The sequence below is a fragment of the Chrysochloris asiatica genome, unplaced genomic scaffold (genome assembly GCF_000296735.1).
Source record: "Chrysochloris asiatica unplaced genomic scaffold, ChrAsi1.0 scaffold00036, whole genome shotgun sequence".
Classification (NCBI taxonomy): Eukaryota; Metazoa; Chordata; class Mammalia; order Afrosoricida; family Chrysochloridae; genus Chrysochloris; species Chrysochloris asiatica.
The window spans coordinates 20,252,750-20,267,552 of NW_006408554.1; the positions used below are offsets into that span (position 1 = coordinate 20,252,750).

At 39.5% G+C, this 14,803-nt stretch overlaps 2 pseudogenes; both read left to right on the forward strand.

Moving 5' to 3' along the window:
* Positions 1-12,737, forward strand: part of LOC102842198 — a 107,850-nt pseudogene extending 95,113 nt beyond the window's left edge.
* On the forward strand, positions 7,241-7,501 carry LOC102810569 (annotated as a pseudogene).
* Positions 12,738-14,803: the final 2,066 nt, after the last annotated feature.

Here is a 14,803-nt window from a genome sequence, read left to right on the forward strand (position 1 = left end):
TCGATGTTTATGTGTTCCATTTCATTTTTGACAGTTTCCAATTTTCCTAGATTCATACTTAATACATTCCATGTTCTTATTATTAATGGATGTTTACAGCTGTTTCTCTTCATTTTGAGTTATGCCCCATCAGCAAATGAAGGTCCTGTGGGCTTTTTTTCCCATGGGTTTTACTCCATTAGCATCATCATGGTCAACTCTACTTTGACGAGGCAGCTCTTCCCCAGTCGCATTTTGAGTGCCTTCCAACCTGAGGGGCTCATTTTCCAGCACTATATCTGACAGTGTTGCTCTGCTATTCGGAAGTAGTTCATCATTCATTCCTAGGTTGTTTTTGTCTCAAAGCTCATCTGAAACCTGTCCACCATTGGTGACCCTGCTGGTGTTTAAAATACCCATGGCATAGCTTCCAGAATTACAGCAACTTACAAGCCACCAAAGTACGACAAACTGACAGATGAGTGGTGGTTATAAGTATATAAGGACAGATAAATGGATCGTATTCTTTCCCCTGCCCCTTTCAGCCTATACCATCATCAGATAATTTTACAGAGAAGATTTTTGCAAGGAATAAAAAAGGAGAGAGACAACTCTTAATAGTATAGCAATTACATAGACAAGATTTGATTTTTGTGGGACTAATTTTACCCTAAATTGCATTGTTAAAGTTTTATAATCCATAATCTTAATACACTACTTAGTGTTGTAACTTGTATTTGAGGCCACAAGTCATTTCTTCAATATTCTCTCATGTTTTTAATGCCCTTAAATCTTCTTCTTGACTTCCCCTTCATCTTAGCAACTGCAATTTCCTGTATAAGGAACATATTCCTGCTGAATGTTACTCTCTCTAGCCATTTCTGTCTTAGGTGTTCTGTACTTTTATCTAAAGCTATATATGCATTGCAACACTCAACCATTTCATCATCCTATGAGTTGAGAAAGTGAGGGAGGAAATCATAAGTTGCTGTCCCCAACAATAGCCTTGTATTTCCTGGTTGCTGTGTCACGAGAGGCAGTTGGTGTTCAGAATGGCAGTTATGAAAAGAATCTTTTAAGAAAGGATTTCTTTTCTAGAGGCTTATTAACAGGGTAATTATTTGGGGATTAAGATATGTGTGAAAGAAAATATTATCACCACACTCTGAAAAATGGCCTGCTTGTGCGTCAGGGTTCTCTTCTTTGATGATCATTTTAAATATAGTAATATTTACCTGTGGCTTTATCATTTATTTTTACTTTTTAAGATCTTCCTAGGAGTTGTGATGTGGTGTTGTGGGCTAATGCACTGGACTGCAAAGTCAGTTTGCACCACAAGGTCAGTGGTTCAGGCTCACCAGCCACTCCTTGGAAACCCTATACAGGGTTGCTGTGGGTCAAAACTGACTTGACGACACTTAACCACACAGCAACCCTCCTATTGTAGTAATGTCATCTTCTTTCACAGAATGAAAGGAAATTTGCATGCCATGTTTGTTTTGATTCTCATTTTGTCATGTGTTATGCAGTACTTATTATAAATCCCTAGCTGCATATTATAAATCGCATCTTTTTTGTACAAGCACTGACTTCATGATTCTGAAGAGTGCTAACTGTAAAATACTCTTGTAACAGCGTATTGGGAGAGGATAGGCTAGAGCAAACTCTTCAACATTGAGTAGAAATTGCTCAGGAAAGGAGGGAAGACATCCTAGATAAAAATACATAAAAAATATGAAGACAACTACAATAGAAACAGTTGTTTGTTTGTTTGTTTGCGGGGATTGGTAGGATGAGGGGCATCAGTAATTTAGTAAAACTGAGTTAGAAATTTTTAATGCCAAAGCAGATGGAAAATGAAATTGGAGGATTAAGAGTCATGGAGACCTAGAATGGCAAACTATTTGCTTTTATTTATGCTTTGAAAAGAGGGAGTCTTGGTGTGGTGCTGTAGGGTAAGAAAGGCTGGCAGGTCAAACCCACCAGCTACTCCTTGGAAGTCCTATGCAGGTTTTCTATGTGTCAAAACCAATACTTAACAACACCACCACAAAAGATAGAGTTCATAAATAGACAAATGCATCTTGCCTGGTAAGTTAGAAATTCTCTGCTTTCTGGGATTTAGCAAATCACCTTTCTAGCACAACTGCTCATTTAATTTGCCCTCTGTCTCCACCTTACTGACCTTTTATAGCTCCCCCAACATGACCAGCTATTCATTCATTCCTCCCCATCTCTACTCACATTGTTGAACTTTGAATGCTCTCCTCTCCCAACCTCAGCCCAAACCTATGAATCATTTATTCATTTTCAAGGTCAGAAGTGACTTCCGGGGAGGCTTTCTTATTGGCCTTCATGTCCACATCTTTTGTAGTACCTGTAACTTTTTCTTTCACTGGTGTATTTGCTTTTCTATTCCTTCTTCAATATTATAAGTTCCCTGAAGTTAAGAAAAATGTTTTATTCATGTTTTGTCTCTAGCCCAGTACATTGCCTGATGCAGAGTAAACATGCATTAAATGTTTTAGTGAGTTAGGAGGAAAAGGCATGTTATTTGCATAGCTTGGCCTTAGTGGTAAAAATCATTAGGCAACTTACAGTCCTTCTTACAGTCTCTCATTTAATCTCCATGATGACTTGGTGAACTTCCTCTTTGGAATTTCTCTTTTAGAGTTGGGAACGTTGCGGTTCAGAGAGGTTGTACCATTAGTAGACATTGGAGCTACAGTTGAAAGTCAGATCCTGACTCAAGTGTCCTTTCTGTGTCTGCTTACATTACCATGAAGATACCTTGTTTACCTCTGTATTTCTTTTACTGCCTCTTTCTTTGTATGTTTTTGACAGTGAATTAAAATGCATAAGTTGTCAAATTTTATTTCGAAAGAATCAAAACTACACACTGCATAACTGTAACTCTTGTTATTGTTACAGTTGTGTAACTCATAGTAACCCTGTATAAGCATTTCAGAGGAGTGGCTGGTAGGTTTGAACTGCAGACGTTGCTGTTCGCAGTCTAGTGCTTATCCTTAAAAGATTGTCCTCCATGAAAAGTTTTATCTTATTTGGTGGAAAATATTGGGCTGATGGTTGGTGCCCATTAGTAATTAATCTGAGTTTTGGTAGTTTTAGTAGGAAATACATTCTGAGCATTTGAGATTTCTAGGTTTAAAATTTGGCAATAGCCTATTGTTGTTGTTGTTGTTCCGTGCCATGAAGTCGGTTCCAACTCATAGCAACCCTGCACAGGGTTTCCAAGGCTGTAAATCTTTACAGGAGCAGAAAGCCTCATCTTTCTCCCGCAGAACAGCTGGTAGTTTCAAACTGCTGACCTTGAGGTTTACAGCCCAATTCATAACCAGTACGCTACCAAAACTAGTTGGGCTTTTTTTTTTCCTTAAGAAAAATGTAAAAGCTTTTTATTATGTATGTTTACAGTGTATGTGCCCAGTCAGGCTGATTCAGTGATATTTTTTTTCAGTAGAACCAAAATATACTCATCATTTCATTGACTTGCAAATTAAGGAATATTTTAGTGGTTTTGTTGTTGTTATGTGCCCTGGGGTAGGTTCCAACTCATAGTGACCCTGTACAGGGTTTCTGAGGCTGTAAATCTTTATGGGAGCAGAAAGCCTCATCTTTCTCCCACAGAACGGCCGGTAGTTTTGAACTGCTGACATTGAGGTTCGCAGCCTGATTCATAACCACTACGCTACCAGAGCTCCTCATTTTAGTGGTAGACCAAATTATTATTGTTTAAAATTTATATTGAACTCACATTAATATTTGATTGTGTTGAAATCTAATGTTCTAGCCTAACTTCCTTTTTTTTTTACTTCGAAACAACAAACACAGATTGAAAGATAATGATTTTTAGATATTAATAAATGCCTGTTATGGTATTGTTATTGTTAAGTGCCATCTAGTTGGTTCCAACTCATAGCAACCCTGTATAGAGTTTCCAAGGAGCAGCTGGTGGATTTCAACAGCTGACCTTGTGGTTTGCAGTCCAGTGGTGATCTTTCACGCTACAGCAGGAGGCAACGTTTGATCAATTCTGACTCATAGCGACCCAATATGACAGAGCAGAACTAGCCTTAAAGATTTCCTAGGCTGACTCCTGGCGTGGGGCTTATATTTGACAAGGTCATCTGTTCAAATACACCAGCAGCTCCTTGGAAATCCTGTTACAGGATCACTATACATTGGAAGCAACTCGACAGCATGTAACAACAATCTTTATTGGAGCAGATCTTTTCTACTGTGGAGTCATTCAGTGGTTAGTAGCCTAGTGCTTAACTCCTGTGCCTCCAGGATTCCTTAATAAATGTCTGTTGTTGTTTTTAAGTGCTGTTGAGTTCTTTCCAACTCATGTTGTTGTTGTGTTGTTGATAAGGGCTGTCAGGTCAGTTCTGACTCTTAGAGACCTAAGAGTGGCTGGTGAGCTTGAACCACTGACCTTGCGGTTCAAACAAACCTTGCAGCCCACTGCGTTATGCCACACACCAGGACTGTATACAGTTTCCAAAGAGGTTGGTTTGAACTGCCAACCTTGTCGTTAGCAGTGTAGTGCTTTTCCTACAGTACTACACCTGGATGCCTAATAAATGCTTGTTGTTGTTAAGTGCTGTTGTATAGGTTTGCAAGCAACCTTGTCTAGGTTTTTGAGGCTGTAAATCCTTGTGGGAGCAGAAAGCCTCATCTTTCTCCTGTGGAGTCGCTGGTGACTTGAACTGTTGTCCTTTGCTTCACTGTCCAATGATTATCCCACAGAACCACAGCACTGCCAGTAAATGCCTACGAGAAGTAAATTGTGGTAAACCCTTAACCTGAGCCTTGCTTTTCAAGATGCTCCTGCCAGTGATACCAAGCAGGTGTTACTACCTCCTCCTTTTAAGAAAAGTTGAGCTATTCCTAACAAGTTAGCATATACTCATTTAGGTTACAAGTTTCATATATTCTAAATGTGGTGCTTTCTGCTAAGCTATTTTTGTTCTCTTATTTATCTGAAATTTTGAAAATAGGATTAGGGACAGATAGAGAAACTCAATCAAAATAATTTCAAAAGAAGAAGATAAACTAAACTTGATGTGGTTAGAAAATAAAACAGCATAATAGGAACTTGTTCAATCAAAAATAAATACCTTGTTTGCTTTATGCGTGGTGCTGTAGGATAAGCATTGGACTACTAACCACTAGGGTGGCAGTTAACACCCACCAGTCACTCCTCAGAAACCCTATACTGGGTCACTCTGAGTTGGAACAGACACATTGACACTTAACAACAACAACAACAGTTATACATGCAAATTTTTTCTCCCGTGTAAACTTTTTAAAAACACTTTTTATTGTGAATTGAGTGATCATCAGTTTTACATCCAACAGATCACACACTTCATTCCGTCTCAGTGATTGCAATCCCATCCATGTAGCATCACCTGTCCCACTTCCTCGCTGAGTTTACCGCTTCTGGTCCTCCTTCTTTCCCAACCCTTCTGAGTTTGTCCTTAGGCAAATGCTGCCCTTTTTATCTCTACTGGTTGACCATTCTATGGTGTGCGCACCTCACTAATGTTGTTGACCCTCTTACACACATATCTTCTGCTTGGATAAAAATTGGGTCACGGAGCTGAGTTTAGATCCAGAGCTGAAGGGTAACCAAGGGCCGTAGTCTGGGGGTTCCACCAGTCTCTATCTGACCAGTTAACTTGGTTTTTATTATGATATTGAGTTTTGTACACATTTTCTCCCACCGTGTACAGGACCTTTTGAAGTCCTGATGTGACGTTATATAGCATAAGCAAGGTTGGTGATTCAAACCCACCAGTCACTTCTTGGAAACCCTATATGAGTCAGAATTGACTCAGCAGCACACAACCACAACAACACATGGGACTTTTTATTCCCCACACAGGACTTTTTAATGTGATCCCTTTCAGAGTAGTTAGTAGTGGTGGTTGTTGTTGTTAAGTGCCGTGGAGTCAGTTCTGACCCATAGCGACCCTGAACAGGGCTTCCGAGGCTGAAAATCTTTACGGGAGCAGAAAGCTTCATCTTTCTCCCATGGAGCATCTGGTAGTTTTGAACTGCTGACCTTGCAGTTCTCAGCCTGATTCGTAACCACTACGCTACCAGAGCTCCTTAGTTAGTAGTGGTAGCTACCATCTATTTCTTATGGTTTCTTTAGAGTATTGGAGATGGATTCACATCTCCTTGAAAGAAATTTGGAGTCCTGGTATAGTGTGTAGGATAAGCACTGGACTACTAACCACAAGTCAGTGGTCAAAACCACCAGTTGCTCCTCAGAAACCCTATCCAGGCTTGCTATGAGTCAGAACTGCCTCCACAGCAGTTAACAGTAACAAAGCAATTCAGCCTTGTTGCACAGAGAAAACAATAAAATTATAAATTGCCCTATTTTGAATACAGTTTTCAGATTGTTTAGACTTGAGTATTTTAGCTTGTTTATATAGTTCTAAAGTCCTGGTATGGAACTGTAGAATAAGTACTCGATTGCTGCAAACAACCACAAAGTTGTTGCTTGGAAACCCTATGCACAGTCGCTATGAGTCAGAACTGACCTTAACCCTAACCTGAGACCTACCCAAAACCCTGCTCTAATGTTGACCCTTACCCTTACCCTAACCCTAACCCTAGTCCTAAATTTGTTTGATGATGTCCCACAGTTCTCTCAGGCTGTGTTCAATTTTTTTTTTTCGTTTTCCTTTTTTTGCTCCTTGTACTGAATAATCTCAGAAGTCTTGTCTTTGAGTTCCAGTGCTGATCATCCTTGCCAGAGAATTGTACATTGCTGTTTTTATTTATGCTTTTCAGCTCCTTGTGTTTCTGTTTTTGTTTTATTTGTTTGTTTTCATTTCTACCCCTTTGTTGGCATTCTTTTGTTCTTTCCTGATTTCCTTTTGTTGTTTTCGTTTCTTTCCCTTTAACTCTTTGCTCATAGTTAGTACTGTGTGTTGCAGTTGTTGTTGTTAATTGCCACCCAGTTGATTTTGACCCATAATGACCCTGTATCGGGTTTCCGAGGACAGCTGGTGAGCTTGAACTGCTGACCTTTTGGTTTAAAGTGACTTTGTAGTCCAGCACATTATCCCACAGCATCACACCTTTTGTCTGCCAAAATTTATAGCTTTGTTTGCAGGCCATACAAAAATATCAACTTAAAAATTAACCTGCTGGATGAGCTGTACACCTGGTGGAGGAAGAGTAGCCGAGCTAGAGCCATGGCCGTTATGTTTTGCAAGCCATGAAGCATATGGAACCTCAAGTAAAACAAGTTTTTCAAAGTCTACCAAAATCTGCTTTCAGAGGTGGATTTGAACACAAAATGACAAAACGGGAAGCAGCATTAATATTGGGTGTAAGCCCTACTGCCAATAAAGGAAAAATAAGAGATGCTCATCGACGAATCATGCTCTTAAATCACCCAGATAAGGGAGGATCTCCTTATATAGCAGCCAAAATCATTGAAGCTAAAGATTTACTAGAAGGTCAAGCTAAAAAATGAAGTAAATATATGCTGAATTTTTTAAAGCATCTACTAGTTTATTATGTATACAAGCCTGACTTTTTATAATAAAATGCCTCAAAACTTTGATTTAAAAAAAAAAAAAAAATTAACCTGCTACATTTGGTCACCCATTTAATGAACTCACCCCTAATGTGATGGCTGGTTGCCTACGCAGGGCCAGACGTTCCCCACCCATACTTTAAAGTATTTATCCAGTAATTCTGTTTGTTTTTCCTTTGGGACAATTTCTCTTCCTGTCTTTTGCATGACCATTTTTTCCTGTCTCTTCATGTGGTTCATGTTTGCTGTCATTAAGACATTAAATTATTTTATTCTAACTCTGAAGATTAAATTCATTTCTTTAAGGTTTGCTCGTCTTTGTCTTTATTATTGTTATTATTATTGGTTATAGTAGTAGTATTTCACATTTTTTGCAAGTTGTTCTCAACTTCAACTCCAGACTCCCAGTCTAAATTCATCTGTGATTGTCCTTTCTCTATTGGTCTCCCTGGCGGGGAGCTCTAATCATGACTGATTCACCTCTAGGTTCTCTGACTTTTAGAGCCTTTGTGATCACCTCATCACCTGGTATGGTGGATGCTGGTCATGTTATACTGGACCTGACCTCCTTCGCCAGAAGGAATGCTCACTATACCCCTTCGCCCTTGCCCACCTCCTCCATTTGGAATTACTGACTACCTCTGTTTGTTCACCATAGGTGTCACCGCCACCCTCCGCATAAGTGCATGTCATGCACCTCTGGCACCAGCCACTCACATAGGCTATGCAACTGTTACACATTCCTTATAAGACCCCTCATCTAGGAATGTTACATGTGCAGTACCAGCCTCAGAGTCCCACCCTGAGAGCAGTTGCTTTTTTCCATTCTCCACATGTTTTCACAGGTCAGCGTCTCTGGACTAGGCTGTGCTCACTGTGTTGCTCTTTCCTGGGACTCTTGGGACCTCTAATCTGTGCTGTCTCAGGTCTGGCTGCTCAGGAGTTTGGCTGCACTGTGTTTCTGTGCATCTCTGATCTTGTCCTGATTGTTTCCAAACTTGGTCTGATGGTGCACACGGTGCCACTCTCTCCTGGTACTCTTGGACCTCCACTTTTGCTATGTTTAACAGGCTGCTCTAACACCCGTCTGACTGCTCAGGAGTTCCAGGCCACTCAGTGTTCATTGTGCTACTCTCTTCCAGGACCCATAGATGCCTGAACATGCTGTAATTTTCTTGATGCGCTTTCCCCAGTCTACTTGCTTCTTTCTATGCTTGTCTGTCCCCGGCCTCACTATCCACAAAGTCTGGGCCATACTCTACTCACTGTCCAGTTACCTCCTGATTCACGTACAGCCTCTATGCCACAGGTCTGACTTCTCAGGAGTTTCAGACCATACTGTACTCCCATGCCGTATTCTGAACATGACCATCCACGAGCTCTGGCTCTCACCCAGCTCACTGTGCAGCTTTTTTCCTTAGTACCCTGGTCACATAGTACTTACTGTGTAACTATGTTGTAGGCCTGCCTGCTCCGAAGTGCCGATCTGGGTCTGTGAAGTACTATATTGCTGCTCTTTCCCAGGTGTATGTACGTAGGAGTTCAACCTGCTCTGCTTCCCGTGCTAGTCTGTTGCTTACTTCCCTACTCCTGAGCCCCTGACCACGCCACACTTTCCTGCTGTTTGAATCCAGGGCTGATGACTCAGTAACTTCAGCCTGCTCTGTGTTCTCCTGGCCTTCCCAACCCTGGACTCCTTGCCAAGAGTGCCATCCTCAAGCTGTCTTGAGATGACTACACTCAGCTAGGGGTGGGGACCAGGTGAGAACATGCAGCAAACTTCCATTCTCCTTCTGGCTATATGCTAGTTTTTTCTTGATTCAGTATTTACTTTGGCCCTCTCATCTTTCAACTGATGTCCAGAATTCCAAGATTATTGATGTCATCAATTTTTGCTTGATTTTTTTTTTTTTTTTCCTGTACCTGTGGGGAAACAGGAACATGTGATTGCTTACACCACCATCATGCTTCCATCTTACTGTTTTTGTCAATAAAGTTTTATTGGAATTTAGTTGTGCTCATTAGTTTATATGATGTCTGGGCTGTTTTTTCATGCTGTAGTGGCAAGTTGAGTATTTTAGAGAGATTCCATATGGTCCACAAACCCTAAAATATCTACTAAATGATCTTTAAAGGGAAGCTTGCTGACTCCGGCTCTTATGGTGATTTGATTTAGAGCCATATTCATTTAGCTTTAAAGAGTATCCAAGAATGAAAACTACTATTTCTCTGAACTCTGAACTTATATTATTAAAAGAAAAATACTCAGTCATACCTGATGAACAGAATTGCGTACACTAGTTTATACTTCCCTGGTGTCAAGTTGTAGGGTAAGCATTGGACTGCAAACCCCACAACAACAACAACTTTAGTCAATCAACTGAAAGTATGTTAAAAGTAATACAATTCTATATATTGTATGTACTAAGATCCCAAGATCACCTGCAGGCTGAGTAATTTGCTAAAAGCACTGATTGAACTCACAAATCCTATACTCTCACAATTATGGCTTCTTTGGACTCCTGGTATGACACTGTAGGATAATCACTTGACTGCTAACCACAAGATCAGCAGTTCAAACCCACGAGCAGCGCCTCAGAAGCCCTACACAGAGTCTCTATGAGTCAGAACTGATTCAATGGCACTTAACAATAATACAGCTTATTTACAGCCGGAAGAAAAAATCAAAATCTGCAAGAAAAAGGTTTATTTAGGTTTGCAGTTTTATATGTTGAATCTTGGATTTTATGTCACTTTTAGATTTGGTGTCACAATCTAAAGCTACAGGTACTGTATTTAAAATATTTTTATTACTAATCATAAGAGAATGTTGTTGTTAAGTGCCTTCAAGTCGGTTCTGATCCATAACAACCCTGTGTAGGGTTTCTAAGTAGTGGCTACTTTGAACTGCAAGGTTAGTGGCTAGTAGGTTTGAACCACTAACCCTGCAGTTCAAACTGACCTGGCAGTCCAGCGCATTATCCTGTAGCACCATACCAGGACTCCTAACCATAAGAGCATAGTATGATATAAATATGTACTTAAATAAAGGATTTTCCAAACTTTTCATTATTCTTAATTTTTCAGACAAGTTCTACAGAGATTTTGGAGTATTCTTCAGATAGTGGAGAAGAAGATGACTCGGAGAATATCTTACGCATTGATTCAGAATCCCCTTGCAAATACCAAGTGGATTTTGGATCAGAAGCAAGACAAGTTATGGAAAAAATGGCAGACCCCTGTATAAAATCTACAGAGACCTTTTTGTACACACCCCAGAAACAGACAACTAACTTTCCTAGGACTCCAGATAGTTCAACAAAGAAGAAGAAACCAATAAGGTGAAATTATGCCTGTAAAAAAAAAAAAAAAATTAATTTTTCTCTTTTCTTTAAAACGAAAATAACTAAAACTGTATTATATTAAATTGCTTGTTTGCTTGGGAGAAATTGACAAAATAAAACTGCAATTCCAGTAAGCTATTAGCAGTGGCGTAACTTTGGGAAATGATTTATGGAATTGGTCATCCAAATTGTGTATTTACTAATTTACAACAAGCTTGCATGATTTGCTTATCTTAATGAGTGTTTGTTTAGTTTATTAAAAATTTTAAAGAATACCAGGGCTCCAGGTGCTATGTTGTTGTAAAGTGCCATCAAGTCGGTTCCAGCTCATAGCAACCCTGTATAAGGTTTCCAAGGAGTTGCTGGTGGGTTTGAACCACTGACTTGATGACTAGCAGTACAGTGATTATCCTACAGTGCCACAAGTACATTACAATTCTTATTCTCCAGTAATTTAGAGTCCAAAAGAAGGAGATAGAAATAAATATAGACCATTTCAGATTACTTTTATGAGTATGGTGGTAGATAGACTATGGCACCAAGTACAAATGCAAGGAAGTATGAGCAAGAGAACAGAAGTTCAGACAGCACCCAGGTGGGTGTGCAGTTTGAAAAGCATGGGAGCATCCAAATTTGAGGGAGGAGGTGGGGAATGGTGAGGCTGGAGTTTCAATCAGGGTTTGGATCCTGGAGGGCCAAGGAGGACATGAAAAGGAACCTGGAATTTATTATGTAGGACAAAGTGTTCTAATCCTGTTTAATAACAGAGCTGTTTTTAAATTAAAACAATACAAACCAAAAATGCAGTGGGAAATGAGGAGAACCTCTAAGAAGCAGTGCCACAAAAACAAAAGTCATAGCAAGTTTCAAGAAAACAAAATAGTTTCAATACCATAGTAATGAGGAGCACAGCTTTTGGAATCTATTATATCACTGTGTCAGGAAAAAGCACAATTTGGCATTCAGAAAGTCTTCGTTAGAGAAATTTTAGTGGCATACGGGTGAGTAGGCATGTTGTAATGACCCAAGCAGTGTATGAGACTTGAGGGATGGGGTTCAGTTCTCTGTCTCATTCCTTTAAGAAGGTTGGGTTAGAAAGATGGGAGAGAGACGAGGGGACAGTAACTGCTATTAGAATGAGGGAGATCCAGGAATTAAAGAATTTTGGGGAAAAAAGGAGATGAGTGAGGTGGATCTGTAGATTTATAGGGTAAGCATTGCACAGTGAACCAGAAGGTCGGTGGTGTGAGCCCACCAGCCACTCTATTGGAGGAAGTTTAGACTTTCTGCTCCCACAAAGATTTACAGCCTCAGAAACCTATAGAGGGTCACTGTGAATCAGAACCAACTCGGCTGTACTTACCAACAGCAACAGGAGAAAAGAATACAACATGCCTAGAGAATGAATAATGTAGAGGATTTAGTGGGGAGGGAGAGAGCAGTTGGAAGACAGTCACTCTGATATGGATGCCATTCAATTAAAGAAAGTGATGTATTGACTGTGCACCAAGCAATGTTTCACATCCTGGAGAGACAACAGTGAACAAAAATGACCAAAATTCCTGCCTGCTTGAAGTGGGGTAGGCTGAGTGTAAGCCAATATGTAAAATGGAAGTAATGTTGCAAGATGCCTTACCTAATACAATATGGCTCTTTATTTCTGATAGGGGGGATTATAGAGACTTTAAAGTTCATTTTTCATCTAAACTTAATACATTATATTTAAACAGAGGTGGCCTAGCAGAAAGACTAAGTGAACTGCAGAATCGAGAGAGATCTGCCATTTCTATATGGAGACATCAATGTGTTTCTTACCAGAAGACACTTGAAGGTAAGGCTTGCGCTTGCAAAAGGCTGTGAGCAAAGAATATGCAGTATAAAAGCATTTTTACATTAAAATATGTGTTCTAAATGATTCCCAACTCACTGCTCTTTTTATACTTTATAGAAGAATTATTGAAGTTCTGAGTTTAAGACTAGTGTTTTTCATAGTAGCATCCTTTGTGATGCTGTAGAAACAGGCCAAGAAAAACTCATAAGTATTGTATACATAAAATTCTATAACTCCTCCTAATTCTAAGAACGAAAACTTAGTTAACAGTTGAAGTTCGGTGATGAATCATTACGATATCTATAGCATTAGTCTAAGCTTTCTCATCTTTACATTTCTAATTGAAAATGACCATAATTATAGAACTGTCCCTCTTGGATTTATTGAGATATTATATATGATAACATGATATGTGATATGGCATAGAGGTACCTTTTTTTATGATTCTTTTTGGTTATTTTGATTTTACTTAGGTGAAGTTCATAAAACATAAATTAACTGGGTCAAAGTGATACATTGGTAGGTATCAGGTATAGTCACAATGTTGTCCAACCCCCTCCTACCTTGCAGTAGTTCCAAAGCATTTTAATCACCACAAAATAAAACTCCACTGAGCTGTTATATTTGATACCTTTTCATTATTTCAAATGATGCTGCTATGAACATTGTATTTGTATATATTTGTTTGGGTACAGATTTTTAATTCTTGTGTCTAAAGGAATGGAATTGTTGGGTCAAATGGTAATTCTGTTTTGATTGTTGAGAAACTGGTGGATTATTTCCCACACAAACTGGACTATTTTAAATTGCTAACTGTAGTATGTAAGAGTTCTAATATCTCTCCATGTTCGCCACCCAGGCATGCTATGGATTAGGCATAGGACTGCCAACCATATTTCAAACCCACTAGCTACTCTATGGGAGAAAAATGAGGCTATCTGTTCCCATAAAAATTTACAGTCTCAGAGACCCTATGTAGGGTCACTGTGCGTCCGAATGGACTTGATGGCAGTGAGTTTGGTTCATGTTTTGGATTGAGTGTGAAGAAGGATCTCTGCTTGTACAGTGCATAAATGAAAGTTTGCAGATTTGAACCAACCCAGCAGTTCAGCAGGAGAAAACTTGGTGATCAACTCCCATAAAGATTGATGTTGTGTCCTGTCACATGGAGTTGCTCTAACAACAAAAACAACACTGAGTGTGAGGAGCCTGGGTGGTACAAGTACTAAATGTTGCTGGTTCAGTCTCATATAACAATTCCACAGAAGTAAGAGCTGGTGAATTGCTTCGGTAAAGGGACTTCTGGCAAAATGGTGGACAAGATATAGATGTACTGCATGGACCTTCTACAACAAAGAAACAAGAGATCATATGAAACAAACACAAATGAAAATCCTGGAACCTAGAACTTCAGAAGGAAGGTTAGAGAAGTGGACTGAGTGCTTTCTGGGAAAAGAAGCTGAGCAGGGATATCGAGAGAGGGAAACAGACTGAATGGCCAACCAGACTTAGTATGATCATCTTGTGAACAGCTTTGGTAACAGAAGGTGGTCTGGCATAGCAGAGTCACACAGGCGATGGGAAAGACAGCAACCGTGCCCAGCCACAACCGTACCCTCTGCAGTTCCACCCGCTGAGCAAGAGACAATACCAGTTCCCATATCAACAAAATCCAGCAGCCCACACCAGCCAAATCTACCTTTAAAGGAGAACTATAATGGTGCACATACTTCCATTCTCTAACTATACCCATAGGAGACAGTTGGTTAGAGTTTAAGAACACATTAACATATAATCATCATTTAAATACAGATACAATAACCCCACAGTGCCCAGAGACAACAGACAGTTTTAGCACACACGAAGAAACAAGAAAAAAATAGCTGAAACAAATGACCAAGATGCAGAGCTAGAAAGCATTTCTGAGGAAGAAAAGATAATGGAACTAACTGAAAAATAATTCAAATGCATGGTATTTTGATACCTTCAAAGAATTGATAGAAATAGCAAGGACAACAGAAGAAAAAACATTAGAAAATTTTAGGAAAACAATACAAGAGTAAA